The sequence below is a fragment of the Macrobrachium nipponense genome, chromosome 11 (assembly GCF_015104395.2).
Source record: "Macrobrachium nipponense isolate FS-2020 chromosome 11, ASM1510439v2, whole genome shotgun sequence".
NCBI lineage: Eukaryota > Metazoa > Arthropoda > Malacostraca > Decapoda > Palaemonidae > Macrobrachium > Macrobrachium nipponense.
This window is the reverse complement of record NC_061087.1, coordinates 76,434,586-76,450,371: the sequence shown is the minus strand read 5'-3', so window position 1 is coordinate 76,450,371 and position 15,786 is coordinate 76,434,586.

Here is a 15,786-nt window from a genome sequence, read left to right as displayed (position 1 = left end):
ATTTTCATTCTGAAAATTAGCATCTATGACCCCGGATGTATTTGCGACCTCAAAGCACTGCTATGAAACACCTGAGAGTTAAATTGCTGCCAAACGCAGCCTGCCTGATCCTATGGTGTACGAGGTTCTTGGCTAGGACTCTCAGCCGCGGCCCATGAAACTTTCATCCACGGCCTGGTTGTGACCTCTGTGTTGGCACCTATAGCAGTACTAGACGTTCGATCTTGGCTAACTTTAACCATAAATAGAATAAAAAATACCGAGACTTGAGGAATGCACTTTAGTATGTTTGATTATTGGAAGGTGGATGGTCATCATACCAATTTGCAGCCCTCTTAACCTCAGTAGTTTTTAAGGTTTTGGGGGGTTGGGTTGGCCAGAAAAAGTGCGGACGGACAGACAAATAGCCATCTCAATAGTTTTTATTAAAAAGATTGCTGCTTTATTATACATTAACTAGGAGAAAACGACTGGTTGATGCTCTTTTTTCTTTTGTGGCAGATTGAAGAATAAATGTCAATCAGGGTTCGTTCTTTGCCTACCTTACTCTTCCAGTTCATCATTATTCCTCATTTCTCTTTGGCAAACCTTTTATACCCATAAGTTAGAATGGTGTGCTTTTCTTGTCTCTTTTGGCAAAAGGATTATGCAGCAAGTGTCATGTGTGGATTTTTCACGGCCCCCATGATTTCGGAGAGGTGTCCATTGTGGGGGCGTGAATTAATCACCCTTGGCTGAGGCTTGTGGTCTCCAAACGCGTTGGTTAATTTTGCATTATTTTATATACTTGATTTCGTTTTCATGATTCTCCTTTCCACTCTCATCATTTAGGTTTGCGAGATAATATTTTCGGGGTATTTACTATGAAATTCAGGGCCTCTGTAACACGGTTTTTTTTTTTTTGGATTTTGCTCCTTATCAAAGCATCGGATGTAGCTGAAAGTTGACATATGCATATTTACAACTACACACAAATTTTGTCAGCATTATCAATAACCTAAACCCGATAGTTTTAATTATAGAGTAAAAATGATCTAGCCGACTCCATGGCCAATGATTGCGAGCCAAGAGTCGAAAAACACTCATTACGTAAGCAAGGTAAACATCGTTTTACGAAATGTTGCCCCGCCCATCCACCAGACAGAAACCCATTCACCTTATTCCATCGGCTCTGTAACCCATAGTAGTCAAGAATGGCTAACAGGATTTGGAATTGTCCCCGTGGTTGCAAAACTGCATTTGGTCTTACGACTTGCAACTTTATACAGTCAAGAGAAAGCCCGTGGCCATACTTACTATAGCCTGAATAGGTAATTATTCAGTTTCTAGTTTAAATCCAATATTTATGTCTGATTTGTATTTAGCGTAACGTGATTATAATGCTTGAAATGTCATTCAGGATTTCGAACATTTCCATTAACTATTCACTATGCCACCGAGAGAGAGAGAGAGATTGTATGTAAACAGTCTTTATATAACTATTTTTGTTAAAATAAGATTTTTATCCAAATTAATACAAGCTTATATTATGTGCTAAAATCTCCAGCAGACCAACGGATCATCCGATATAATTTTTTTTCTTCTTCTTTAGTCTGTACGACCATGTTGGATATAAAGACTTTATGAATGGCGGAACGATACATAGATGTGGGTGGGGTATCTGTGCTAGCGTAGTAATACTACTGTAGCAGTAGTGCCGCAAAATTAGTAATAGCAGCAATATACATGAATTAAACGTTTAGGCCAACTGCTGGGATCCCTGAGGATCATTTAGCACTTTTTACAACTACTCGAGAAATGAGTTTTTATAGCCAGAAGTTAGGTTTTCTAATACAACAATGTCCATGATAGCCTTCATTGTAATCCTGAATTATAACGAGGCCAAAGTGGGTGGAGCCTCATGGAGTCATCAAATCCGATGATAATTATTGGTGAAGGTTTAAAGCTAAAATACGGTACCGTCTATTTTTTTTCTTTTTTTTTAGTAAATAGGTAGATAGCCGATAAATAAAAATTGCTTGACATTGGATGCAGCAGTTATCAAATCAATCTTGTCTACTGTCTTTGAAAATTACCAACTATTCCCTACATCTTTGTCAATCTGATTGTGACCTATAAAGTAGACTGTAATTTCTTAGGACACATTTATTTTGGGAGTTACACTATTAATCGAAGTGTTTTTGTATTTATTAACATATTTTGTTGGTTTGTTCATTGTGACAATTATCAGTGGAGAGGATTCAGAGTTCATAAAGGTGTACTGCTTTGCTTGTATTTAAATTTTTGTCATTGTTGCCAGAGGTATAGCCTTCATTACGTATAGCCAATCATCCATCGAGAAAGAGGGAAGAAATGCCGTCATAAGTTACGTAACGAGTGCGTTCGAAACCTTATCTCTGAGTAAGTTGGCCCGTCTTAAAAAAACAAAAAAGTCACTTTACATTATAAGTACCAAATTTATTCAACCTACGTAATGCAGAATACAGTCAAAATTTATGTGTAGATATAATGTGTATTCTGAATAAGCGTTATATCTATGAAATGCACAGAGAAAAAGTTATTGCGAAAAAACCCTGTTACAGAAGACCTGAATCTCATAGTAGTTGCGTTAAAGCACTTGACATAAAATGCTTAACATAATTTACCTTTTATTTGGCTGCTGCTTCGTTCTCCTGATGATGTTGACTCGGTATGGAAGTCCACTTCCAAATGTTGTACTCCCTGGTAATCAGGTTTAATGGTATAGTGCATTTCTAACCAGACATCTTCTGTGTTCGATATTATTGTAAGTGGTACATAAACATAAACTATGCTGCGCATTATGTGTTTTACCAATAAGCATTTTCTCTTGCCAGGTTTTTATAACAAAAAAAAAATCTAAGATTTAACATATATATTTATCTTTTTATTCATATTACAGACATCCCGTTCCCGGTTACCAGTGGTCGATCGTCGTCAGTTTTACTCTTCAATTTACCTGTGCCACGTGTGAAATCTTGCGTTGACTGGCATTAAAGCCCCTTCATTCAAACACTTTCTTATATTGTTAATAAACAATTCTGGGTCTTCGCGTCTTCACCCCATTTAGGACTTGTTTTATGAGAACGCCTGCGCACGCGCGCATCGCACAAACGCACACACACACACACACACACACACACACCTTGTACATCCTCAATTACTTATCGACCAAATAAAAAATTTCCCCTCCAGTTAACATATGTGAAAATATATTAATTCCGAGGTAGAGTGAATTATATATATATATATATATAATATATATATATATATATATCTATATATATATATATAGATATATATATATATATATATATATATATATATATGATATATATATATATATCTATATATATATATATATATATACGTATATATATATATATATATTATATATATATATATATCTATATATATACATATATATATATATATATATATATATATATATATATATATATATATATAATATATATATATATATATATATATTGTGTGTGTTTGTGTGTGTGTGCGAGTTTGTGAGTGTGTGAGTGTGTGCACGTGTCTATGTGTGTGTCTTTATTGCTTCTTTATTACTTTTCGGAGCATTTACACTGGTAACAGAACGCCAGAGGCAAACCACTCGCAAGGTGGCTCTACAGATGCACCAACCATTCTTCAAGAAGCACAGAGCCGCCTGCAAGGTCTAACGAACCACAAGGACGAGTCAATAAACCTAACTTTTGCGTAAATGCAGAGCGGATAAGAAATCCAGTAAGGAAGCAACTGAGGAAGCTTGAGAATAAGAGAAAGAGAACACTGTTTGAATAACGGATGAATCTCTCTCTCTCTCTCTCTCTCTCTCTCTCTCACTGCCCAGAGGAGTATTGTTGTGAAGCGGGTAAAATATTTCATGAGACACCTAAATGAACAACATCCTTCCCGTGTTTTATTTATATTTATTATTCCTTTTATTTCCCGTTCTTCCATCATGGGTACACAGGCCGTCACTTATACACTAAAAGGCCCAATCCTTCAGATAGGCAAAGTTCTTCAATAGTGTTTGTCGTTGTAAAGAAACTCTCAGTGCTGTTGGATTCTATGTGGGGTAAAGAAAATCGAGAGACTATTAGCTTTCGTCCGCTCTCAGTGAAAGTGAAATGTGAAAAGAGCACCAATGTGTGATGGAAGCCTTAAGAGAAGTAAGTGAAAGTAACGTATCAGTAATCATTCTCTTTTTGTCTGTTGTTGGGGTCGGGGAATTTTCGTTCATTCGAAGCCGATGAAGATTATTACTAAAATAATAAAGTATTTTGGTGATGGATCAAAGAATCTTTATTAATCTGAGGTAACATTCGTTGGGAACCTCCTCCAGGCAATTAACGTTTGGTGCATATTGATAAAAATTCCTTGATCTTTGCCCTTGGAAACCGCTGGCAAAGGTTAATTTAAAGATTTTTGAAAAATACAGTGAGGCGGATATTGTCAGTTCATTCTTTCAGAATGATATTTGAATATTAGTGAAGTGTAAATAGCATGCAGTGTGGAAGCTGATTCGTGGTAGAAATTAAAGATTAATAATCACAGTGAAACCTCGTATATCCTTGTGTTTTGCTGAAATGTGTCATTCACTGAAATTCGAGTATGTCAGAATTTTGTACATGTAATTAGAACGTCTGGTTCACTGGTTTTTAGGACTTTTCAGTGACTGATAATTTCTTTTTGTTGAGAGTTGCATATAACAGACCTAATTGTAGCACTGCCATCTGTTGCTGTGCTGATGTTATGTAACGGGTGAAAGGTGGTTATTAGTGTTATTTGGTGGTTCATCAATGACCTCCTTTCTCCCTTTAATGGAAAATGAAATAAATCTATTACCTTGGCTGATCTCTCTCAACCCCCGTTGGTCTGAGGTTGGAGGAAGGGTTGGGTTGGGTGGAAGGCCTGATTTACGACTAGAAATCTTTCAGGTGTGTGTGTGTGTGTATATATATATATATATATATATATATATATATATATATATATATATATATATATATAAATTTAATATACTGGTCATTTGTTACCAGATACATATGTAAATGAAATACTCACAGGTCAGGTATGTGTGTCATTTCCATCGAAGTCACTGGTATTGTTCACAAATACTTCCCTCTTATCAAGAAGCCCAGTCTATACTTCTAATTTTGATGCTTAAGGCAAATTACACACACACACATATATATATACATACATATATATATATATATATATATATATATATATATATATATATATATATATATATATATATATATATATATATGTATATATTAGATCATCCATTTCCGGCCCAATCCATGATTAGCTTCATATCAACCTCTGACGTGTTAAAGAGCGTTTTAAATACAATAGGGGTTGAGTAAGATCAGTAGAGGTGATCAATACACTTCACCTTCCCGTTAATGGGAGAAAGAGGTCATTGATGAGTGACCTTACAACACGCGAAATTATAATTTATCTCAACTGTTTAATATCGAGTTAAAAATCATTCTTCGTCAGCTTTCTTAGCTTTTTAGATCAGGATTCGTTTCATTTTTTCGTTCAGTTTTAATCAAATGATGCAATCTGTTACGACTTTTTTTAGCATAAGCTTTCTGTTCATATTTCGTAACATTTTATATAATAGAAATCATTCCTAAAACTACTGACCAAGTAAATTTCATTTATGTGATGTGTTCTTATACTCTTAATAGAAATTTACTTTCTATTCTTCTGAAGAATAATTCCATTATCGTGCACTGAATTTTTGGGAGGGGAGCTCCTTCAGTCTTTTAGCGCCAGTAGTTCAAAAGCCTTGTATCAGGAACTTCGAAGATTTCAGTCTTTTTCTTGCAAAATTTCTTTTGTTATATTTAATGAAATATATATTTTTAAAAATCAGTTATGCTTTATATATCTTCAAGGATTAGGTAAGAACGCCCCTATTATGGTTTTCATTCTAAGCATCTTAACATTATCTCAAAATTTTAAGCCACAGAAAATATATATGGTTAAAGTATGGTACTCTTTTTGTGTGTTTTCGAAAACTGGTGGGTGTTCAAACTAGATTTATATATATATATATATATATATATATATATATATATATATATATATAATATATATATATATATATATATATATATATATATACTCACAACAGCCAGACACCTGAATCATCATCACAGATGAAATGCGACTAATTACTCTAAAGCAAACGGTTATCCGTTAAAAACTTATAAATCATGCAAGAAATCAGACTAAGTTCATGAAATCCGGTGTTATGTAATCATAATGAAATTAGATTAATTAAAGGGCATCACTCCAACAAAAACTTTAAGAGTCTAAGTATTTCCCTGATTCTAACTCACTTAAAAAAAACAGCACAATTACACTCTATATTTCTACCTAAATAAAAAACAATCACTGGTGGTTAATAAATGAAGCACTGTTATACAAAGTTTGAATACAACAATATTCATTTTCAAACTCAAAATTCATAAGTGAAATTCACAATCCCAGGGAAATTTACTATTACTTGAAAACAACACAAAGTTTGATTAATTCGTGAATTAATCATTGAGCATAATTAAATCAAAATTAATTTATCAAGAAAATTAATTAATCAAGAAATTAAATTATTCAAGTAGAATTCAAAATTAAACAACAATTAAAATTTGAAAAGAAGTCTAAATGCAAATTAATTTACAACTGTTAAATTAAATCCGTATGCACTGTTACATCAATAATATAACACATAAAAATATAGAAAAGTACCCAAATTGTAAAAACAGTAGGAAAACATTAATCAAACAAAACATAAAATAAACACTTCAAAAGAATTAAATATAGTACACAATAATTTTCAATACGCAAAAAATGAAATAATTTTACCTAACCACTGTAAATATGTTTTTCAGTGCATTTAAAACTTGTAATAACACTTTACCTTGGTACCAGTTGAAGCTTCGTATTTCACAAAATACCCGAAATAGCTGCTATTACGATACACTTTTACATTGTCTGTTCGGATTCCACTAATAACCACTCTGCCATTAGGAAATTAAATGAATCTAAAAGTTACAAGTGACCATAAGTAAAAAATTTTTACACTAATGTAAAAATAAAAATTCCCCGTCGGTCGGGAGAGAGAGAGAGAGAGAGAGAGATAAGACAGGCCAACTACTTAGCCTCCAGGAATACAAGCAACGCAAGTTGCTTCTAATATCAGAATGAATCTCTCTTTTCTATGGGAGCTACTGATCTGCGAGATATCTAGGCCCCAAAGCGTCTTGGCAAAACCCATTTAGACGAGACACTGCTGTTATCTTAAAAATTCTATTTCAAAATAAAAAATTGAAAGTGGGATTACATAATAATTATAAAACTCTCTTAACATGAGTTATGATTATGTAAATACGATTGCAAGCATGGAGTGTCATTTCCTTGAGTGACGTCACAAACACTTCCACTCCATAATTAAAGTACTGACGCATCAACAAATTCTCTATTGATAAATCAAGAGAGGTAAGAATTAATTTATCAGCAATATTGAACAGTTTCATAACAAACGAATCTCTAATTACTAAAATGAATTGAAAGGTGTCGTAAGCAACAGTTTCTAGAAGCATCTAACATGACTAAATCATCAAGTTTATACAAGTAAGACAAACGAACAATACTGGTTCGCTACAGACTGCATGTGGCTGTTTAAAAAAAAAAAAAAAAAACAGAGAAGCTGTGGAGTTTCATGTGTTGACAGCTAACTGAAAACAAATCAATGAGAGCGAAGACTTATCGCGTATTTTTCAACACTTCCTGATTGCTTGTTGACAGCTAAGCCAAACAGAACAGACTAGCAGGGGACAAATCGCATGATTAAAAATTTACGTTATTCTCAATACTAATTCTAAGTTAATCTTGATATAGAATCTGAACATAAAACATACATTTTACAAAATTTCGTACAACTACGGAGGGGAATTTATGCATTGTGATATATATATATATATATATATATATATATATATATATATATATATATATATATGTATATATATATATATATATATATATATATATATATACATATATATATATATATATATATATATATATATATATATATATATATATATATATATATATATATGACCAAGGGCAGAGGAAGATGTCCATTAAACGACATTTCTTTATTACAATAGTGACGTTTCAAGACATCTGTCTCATTATCAAAGCTGGAATAATTAGAATATAAATATAAATACAGACTCATACTTAAAAATTACAATCAAGACATAAAACAAAGTTATATGGGAAAAAAATTAAAATATAGAAAACCGTTACCATTTGGATGATGTAAAAAGCAGAGTGACATAGACAAAGAATTCCAGGCCGGGGTATCACATTAGGTAAAGAGTTGTTGAGGTAGTTTGCTTATTTGAGAACTCTGGATTAAGTAGTGTGACTCCAGGTCTATAACCGACCCCCCTATGACAATCAATTCGCACTTTCAGTAGGCGGCGTGAGGCGCCCACCTATTTCCCCTGACTACACGGGGGCAAGAAAATAAATAGACGATACTCGATGTCATAAGAGTGCTAATTTTGTCTTTGTACTGGAATAATGATTTAATATCAAGAGGATTAACCGGAATCAATAATTATTTACAGTTAATGGCAGGTGCATACTATTGAAATAGGTTATTCAAATTGTAGTAAAAAGACTTATCAAGAATCATAGGGAGACTGGCGGAAAACATCATCTTAGGAACTGTAGTTATCTGTAATCTGGGTATACGTATATATATTATTCAAAGTCTGGAAGATTAGCAATTGTCTAAAAAGTATTTTCATAAAAAAAAAAAAGTTATCTCATTATTGAAACCAGACCAGCTGGAAGTTACAGTAAACGCCCTGTGGAAGACGGTAACCAATGTGTTTAATTTAAAGTTAAAACTGCAATGACTATAAGAATTCAAACCTTGACCAGTAAAAGTCTTTTTCCTAAACTCTGACGGATTAGAACAGTTGTTTTCTCGAGTGACTAAAACGTCAAGAAGGGTAACTTGTCGTTTTCATGTTCAGTAATAAACCTAATATTTGGAGAAACATTTCACCTCTTTCTTTGTCTTAAAAAGTAAAAAAGTGGCATCTACATATCTACATTACCAAAGGGGGAAGATCTAAGCCCGTATACCGCGGCTAACTAGACTATGGCAGTCGACGTTTTCCTATAGAATTTTACCTCCTGAACAAGAATTTAAAGTTAAATTTTTTCCACCGGCTGCAATTAACCTGTAATTTACCTTTGAACTCTATCTTACGGTAAAGGGGACTGATGGGAAAGCGGGGTTATGGGTGGGGTAAAACACTTGGGGGAAGGTTTTGCCGTGTTATTTCCTCTTATTTATGACATTGGAAACACGAAATACCAACTGAAATAAAGCGATAAATAAAACGATAATGGAGCCGTTACATAGCCAAACTCAACCTATTAATACTGCTATTACGACGCCGAATCCTACTACACATGTGCCAGTCTTATTGTGCATGCGTCATGTTATAGGGGAGTTTTTGTTTCAGACACCGACTTCCTAAGTGAGAGAAATAATGGGGGTTTTCGGGTGGGGGGGGGGGGGGGGTGGGGTTACATGTATTCAACCAATCATGTTGCATTATTAACCCTACTTTGCGATAGGACCGAATGGAGAATTTGGGGGGGATTCATGCATTAAGTTACATATATTCCTTTTCTTCATTTGTTTTATAATCGTGTAATAGTATATCAAGCTTTTATCTCTGTTCCGTTTATCATAGTATTTGTTTGATAAGTGCACTGACTGTTCATAGAATGACCTTGTAAAAATTGAAATGTATTCTTAAAATGTACGAAATATACACATTAGAATTAAAGTAATTTAATTTTAAAAGGACATACATTAAAATGAAAGATAACAGAACATACAGTAAACAACAATTGAAAGTAGCAGTGAACATAGTTACAGAACTCAAGATTATGGACCGACCTAGACGTGTGACAGCGTTAAACTAAACCTAAACATAAATAAACAATACAAGTCAAGAAAAATAAAGAGGGGAGGAGGACGTCGAAACAAGTTGTTTAATAAAAAAGTGATTCCAAAATAAAAAAGGTCTTGAGGCTTGGTGGTATGGGCTAAAAGTCTTTATCATCCATATATGTTTTATAAATTTTGGAATGGTTTCTAATATTGGAATGTTTCGGGTTTGAAATTCTGCTTCCAGTAAGGAAGCTTACGTTCTGTAAATATGTTCACTGCTACTTTCAATTTTTGTTTACTGTACGTTCTGTTACATTTCATTTTAATGTATATATATCGTTTTGAAATTTAATGCCTTTAATTTTAATGTGTATTTTTCGTAAATTTTATATAAGAATAATTTTCAGGTTTTACAACTCATAACTTTTATTTGTTAGTTTCTACAATTTTACTAGGAATTTTCTTTTTTTTTCATTTTCAACATCCCTGATGATGTAATTATTATGTAATTAATTGGACAATTCCGAACCATTGGAATAAAGACAGCCTATAAATCTGTGTGTCCTCTTCCCTTTAATGATGATTACTAATATGGATTGACTCCTGACTCCTTGTACACTAATCTATATAATATATATATATATATATATATATATATATATATATATATATATATATATTTATATATATAAATGTGTGTGTGTGTGTATGTGTGTGTATATATATATATATATATATATATATATATATATATATATATATATATATATATATTTAGGGCTAGTGCCTTGTATTTTAAGGCGCCCTATGAGGTAATGTTAGACTAGCGATAATCTATACGCTAAGTCGGATGGTATTGCACTTCCATCTTCAATGGAGTGTCTGGGGTTTTGTAGATCACTTACGAAGTCGGTATTATCTTTACGACGATGTGTTAAACTCATGGTTCGGTGAGGTTCTTGTAGAAAACACAAGGTATAAAAATAGTATATTCTTCTGAAGTTTTACATGATGAAGATCGATATGATCGTACAAGTCTTCTATGACGATAGCTTGATCGCTTCTGCCAATGATGATGGCTAATCCTATTCCTCTACATGATAAGCTTAGGTAAAGAGGTACAGGTCTTCTAATGACGATCACTAACTCTGTTCTGCTGTCTACCATCTCTGTTACAAGTTATGAAGGAACAGCCAGTAGTTCGAACATATGAACATACTATCAGATGACATAGTTTCATACGAACACACAATCGAATGAGACACGCTACAGATCACGTAGGCCGTTTGAATAATAGGTCGGGGTAGTTGTCTCAAGCAGGGAGCTTGGACTAATGTTTATAAACAATTGAATGACTACAGGTGACGGCATGTTATCTTAGCTTACATACTTATTGTATACGTCATCTTTAGCGTCTCTAGTCTGATCACATTCCTGCAAGCAATCTGGTTGACCTCTTTAGTTTTAGATTTTTATATATGGACTAACATTCCATATTTTTATTATGTAAACACTTACATTAGCTCGGTCAGCTACCAAAACCAACCACTGAATATTACTCAAACTTGACTTGCATTTGACTTATAGGAGTGTGATACAGACACTATGTGAATATATATATATATATTAGTAAATAAAAATTCATGGTGTACATGAATTGATTCAAGTAATAAAATATAAAACAATGATATTGGTAAATAATAGTGATCACATGATATATATAATGATACAGTTTTTTCACTTCATCTCTTTAAGATACTTATGCTACAGAAAATACTAATGTACTCTGATAATTGCATAGAATGAAGATTAACATGATAAAAATCATATTTTAACTGATAAAAAATTTCATATATGAATTGATAAAATTATTAATGTTTATGCTGATTGATTCGTTGATTTTTATGCTAAATGTTATATATCTGATTCATTAATCAATATACTAACTCATATATAACTGCAGATATTGGTAAGAAAAAAAGGTAACAGATTGATTATAGGCTACCTGATTTGTTTATACATATGTATATGGATTCATATAATTATGATTAATATATGTGCACTTTAAATAGATTCCTATTGCGTACACGCAAAAGATATATTTAGATTCTGTTATTTATGATCATCTATATAAGAGATTCCTATTGCGTTACACGCAAAGAATATATTTTAGATTTCTGTTATTTATGGATCTTTATTTATATATATAGGATACATGACCGAGGTTATACTACTTCACATTTAACTAGCTTTCGAACCACTTTTCGTCCATTACACAGTTCCAGACAACCACCTATAGTCAATTGAAACGGCCTTTTTCAATGGTTAAAACAAGGGGAAAATTTGCCTGGGCGGGTCCAACGTTCTATTTTGCGCTCATACTTATTCTCTGCATCCTAAGCTACACGATTACGTTCGCGATGAATAGATCATCCCAGCACGAGTCCTTCGCCAGCAAAGTAGAGTTGAATATCCTTCGGGTCGTAATTGTCGGAAGTATGTCCCTTTTTGTAGTCGAATTCCGACAGCCGCTGGAGCGTTCCGCATTAAAACGAGATTAACGACGAGATACGGTGTCGGTCGAAGAAGTCCATGAAATTCCTTTCACATTGTAGGCGGTTGTTACTTGACTGTAGTCGTCCGCTGCGACGAACGATTTTTTGAAGTTGCTATGTGAAACTCTCGTACTGCAGGATACTGTAACCGGTTCCATTAATCAGCCTGCAAGTGAAATTATACTTGTCACAAGGGCAAAGTAAATTCAGACAACATCCAAATACAGGGGAGGGGAGAGAGCCATTTAGACCAGACTTAACCCACATGAATTCGCTGTACAAACTTTTTATCCATGGCATTAACAATGAGTGAACCTATCCAGGTCTATGATGACTGTAAAAATATCCATAAATTATAACAAATAAATAGATATCATTACGAATCTCAAAGAAAATTCGATATTACTGGTATTAAGTTACTAGACAAAGAAGTGGAAAAACGGAGCTAATTGTAAGATTGCCAGGCTACATAAGAGTCAAAGAGAAGATTAATCATGATTCTATGTACCCTAAACAAAAGTTTCATATTCAATTTCTCGTGCGCATCCTCTGAGGTTAACTTTTAAAACATTATTAATAGGTAGGAGATGCAACGAAAAACCCACTATGTAACTAATTACTATATAAACTTTGGGTTTTTTCAAGAAAATGTGACATTTTCCCATGAATGTGATTTACTTGAATTGTAATAGGCTAATGTTGCAAGTAAATATTTCTTATCCACAACTTGATAATTCTAAATGTCCGTTTACCCATGTCATAAGCTGAATTATTGACTCTAATTGTCTATGAGGTTCAGAAAAAAAAAATTAATTCATTTTGTTGTTATAGAAATTCTATTTGCTTATATTGTTCATTAATTTTAAAATGATTACAAGTCCTTAACTAATTGCATTACACACACGGATAAGAATATGTTATGTGGCCTGTCATGTGACCTATGAACCACATGTGAAGTTCATGAACTAAGCATTCCTTTCTCCAGTCAATCTGCTTTGCCAGCGCGAGATGAAGCCTGTGCAAGCAGATATTTGAGGTTAAAGGAATCAATGCTGATACGGCAATGATGACGTCGTCACTTGGCAGGAGATTGCTCTCAGCCAGCTAAGAGTTACGTTACTTGCTGTAAGAGATACGACTTTAGTATTTTCAAATGATATTTTAGTGTTTTAATTCTCCACCCGCATGAGAAGAATGTCTGAAAAAAAAAAAAAAAAAAAACAACAGTACCAAAATTGAACAATATATTAGTTTCATGTTGGCATTATGTTAAATAAATATTCCTTATTCAAACTATATGAAAAAGGTTTCCATACAAATTCTATATATATTATTAGCCCTGTATAAGATTCATATAGGATTATTCCATAGATAACATTTTCACTTCTAGACTTCCAGACTTTAAAATCTCTTTTATTTTATTTTATTTATTTTATTTATTATTAGTTTATTTATTTATTTATTTATTTAATTTTTTTTTTCATTGACTACGAATATAAATCACCGGGACAGACAATATGTCAGTAGGTTTTGGATATGTATTTGAACTTTTAGCTTATTTGTCATTACTAAAGCGTTAAGTTAGAGTTCAAATCTTTACGCATATATATTTGGATATTTAATGGTTACGTTTTGTTGGCTTATTGATATTATCGTGATTCCTTTTTTATTATAATTTGTAACCCTTCCGACTTCTTACGGAGTGTATTATATTGACTCCACTTGTATCCATATTTATTTTATTTTTTTATATTTATTTATTTATATATTTTTTTATATATCTTTGATAAATTAATGGTTGGCTTGAATATGTGGAAAAGTGTTCTAGCGGCGTACCGTATAAGGCTACTTGCGGCATCAATTCTATAGATACAAGATATCAATGATAAAGGTATTTAAAACCGCGAGAACCGCTATAATCCAGTTCGGATCCAACATCACGAGTTGTAACTCGTAAGACATTGACACTTCCTATTTAATTATCCGTTATTCTACCAAACCGATTGACTCTGGGGTGATCAAATATATTATTGGTTTTCTAATGGAAAGGAATTCACACAACGTGTTAAGGAGATTATTATTGATTTACACCACCCGAGTCACAGATTATTGTGTTGAATTCCATATTTACTGATTTAGCACTCATAAATATTCCTAACGCACTCAATTGCGGTGTTTGTTTTTAGTGCTATTAATTCTATATAACGTGTCAAGGAACTATTAACACTAAGAAGTGTTTTTATTCCCTCTGTCAGACTCGTAATTCTGTTAATAATTCTACGTATATTCTTTCAAGGATTGATTTGGCACAGGATAGGCTCCTAAACTGACAGGTGTCTTAGTGTATCCCTTGTTTTCATGACACGTGTTACAATTAGTTATGTGCTTTTTATATCTGTAAGCATTGTAGGCCAGTAAAATAGTGATTTGCTTTCTGTGACATAGGAGGGAACCCTGGATGACGGAATGCAACAGTTTATGACGATTGGTATGAAAGAGATTATTATTACTACCTGGTCGTTAGTCATCTGCTGTGTTCTTCGGGTTTTCCTCGTCACAGACCTACATATAATACACTTGATTACATTATTCTGATACACATACTTTAAATGTACTTTTGCTTTAGGGTTTCTGCTCAAAAGTGTTTATTGTTTTTGCTAGCCACTGACCCTGTTTCCGTTTCGAAGTGTTTATTGTTTGGTGTTTATTGCTGCTGACACTTGCTTTGTTCAGTTTGTAACAGTTCTGCGCTCCGACCCAGATATTCAATGCTCGCGATCTCTTGGGTTAAGGAATTTTCTTGTTTAGATATACGGTTTTAACAATAGGTACGGATGTTTCTATATCTTTTAGTCTAATTAATGGTTCTTTGCTGTATGGTGCGGGATTGCGGGATAATGCGTCAGCTATGATTATTGCTTTCCCAGGTAGATATCTTATCTTGGCTCCAAAGACCTGAATGATCATTTGTCACCGAGTTCCTTTTGGTGTGTAGATATCTTATCTTGGCTCCAAAGACCTGAATGATCATTTGTCACCGAGTTCCTTTTGGACTGTGATTAAAGCCTTTGAAAAAACTCGGTAAAGGACTCATGTTCAGTAAGGACTTTATCAGGATAGCCATAGATTATGAACTTAAAATATACTAGTGAGTTAAAGATACCTAGCCCTTCCTTGCCTATTACT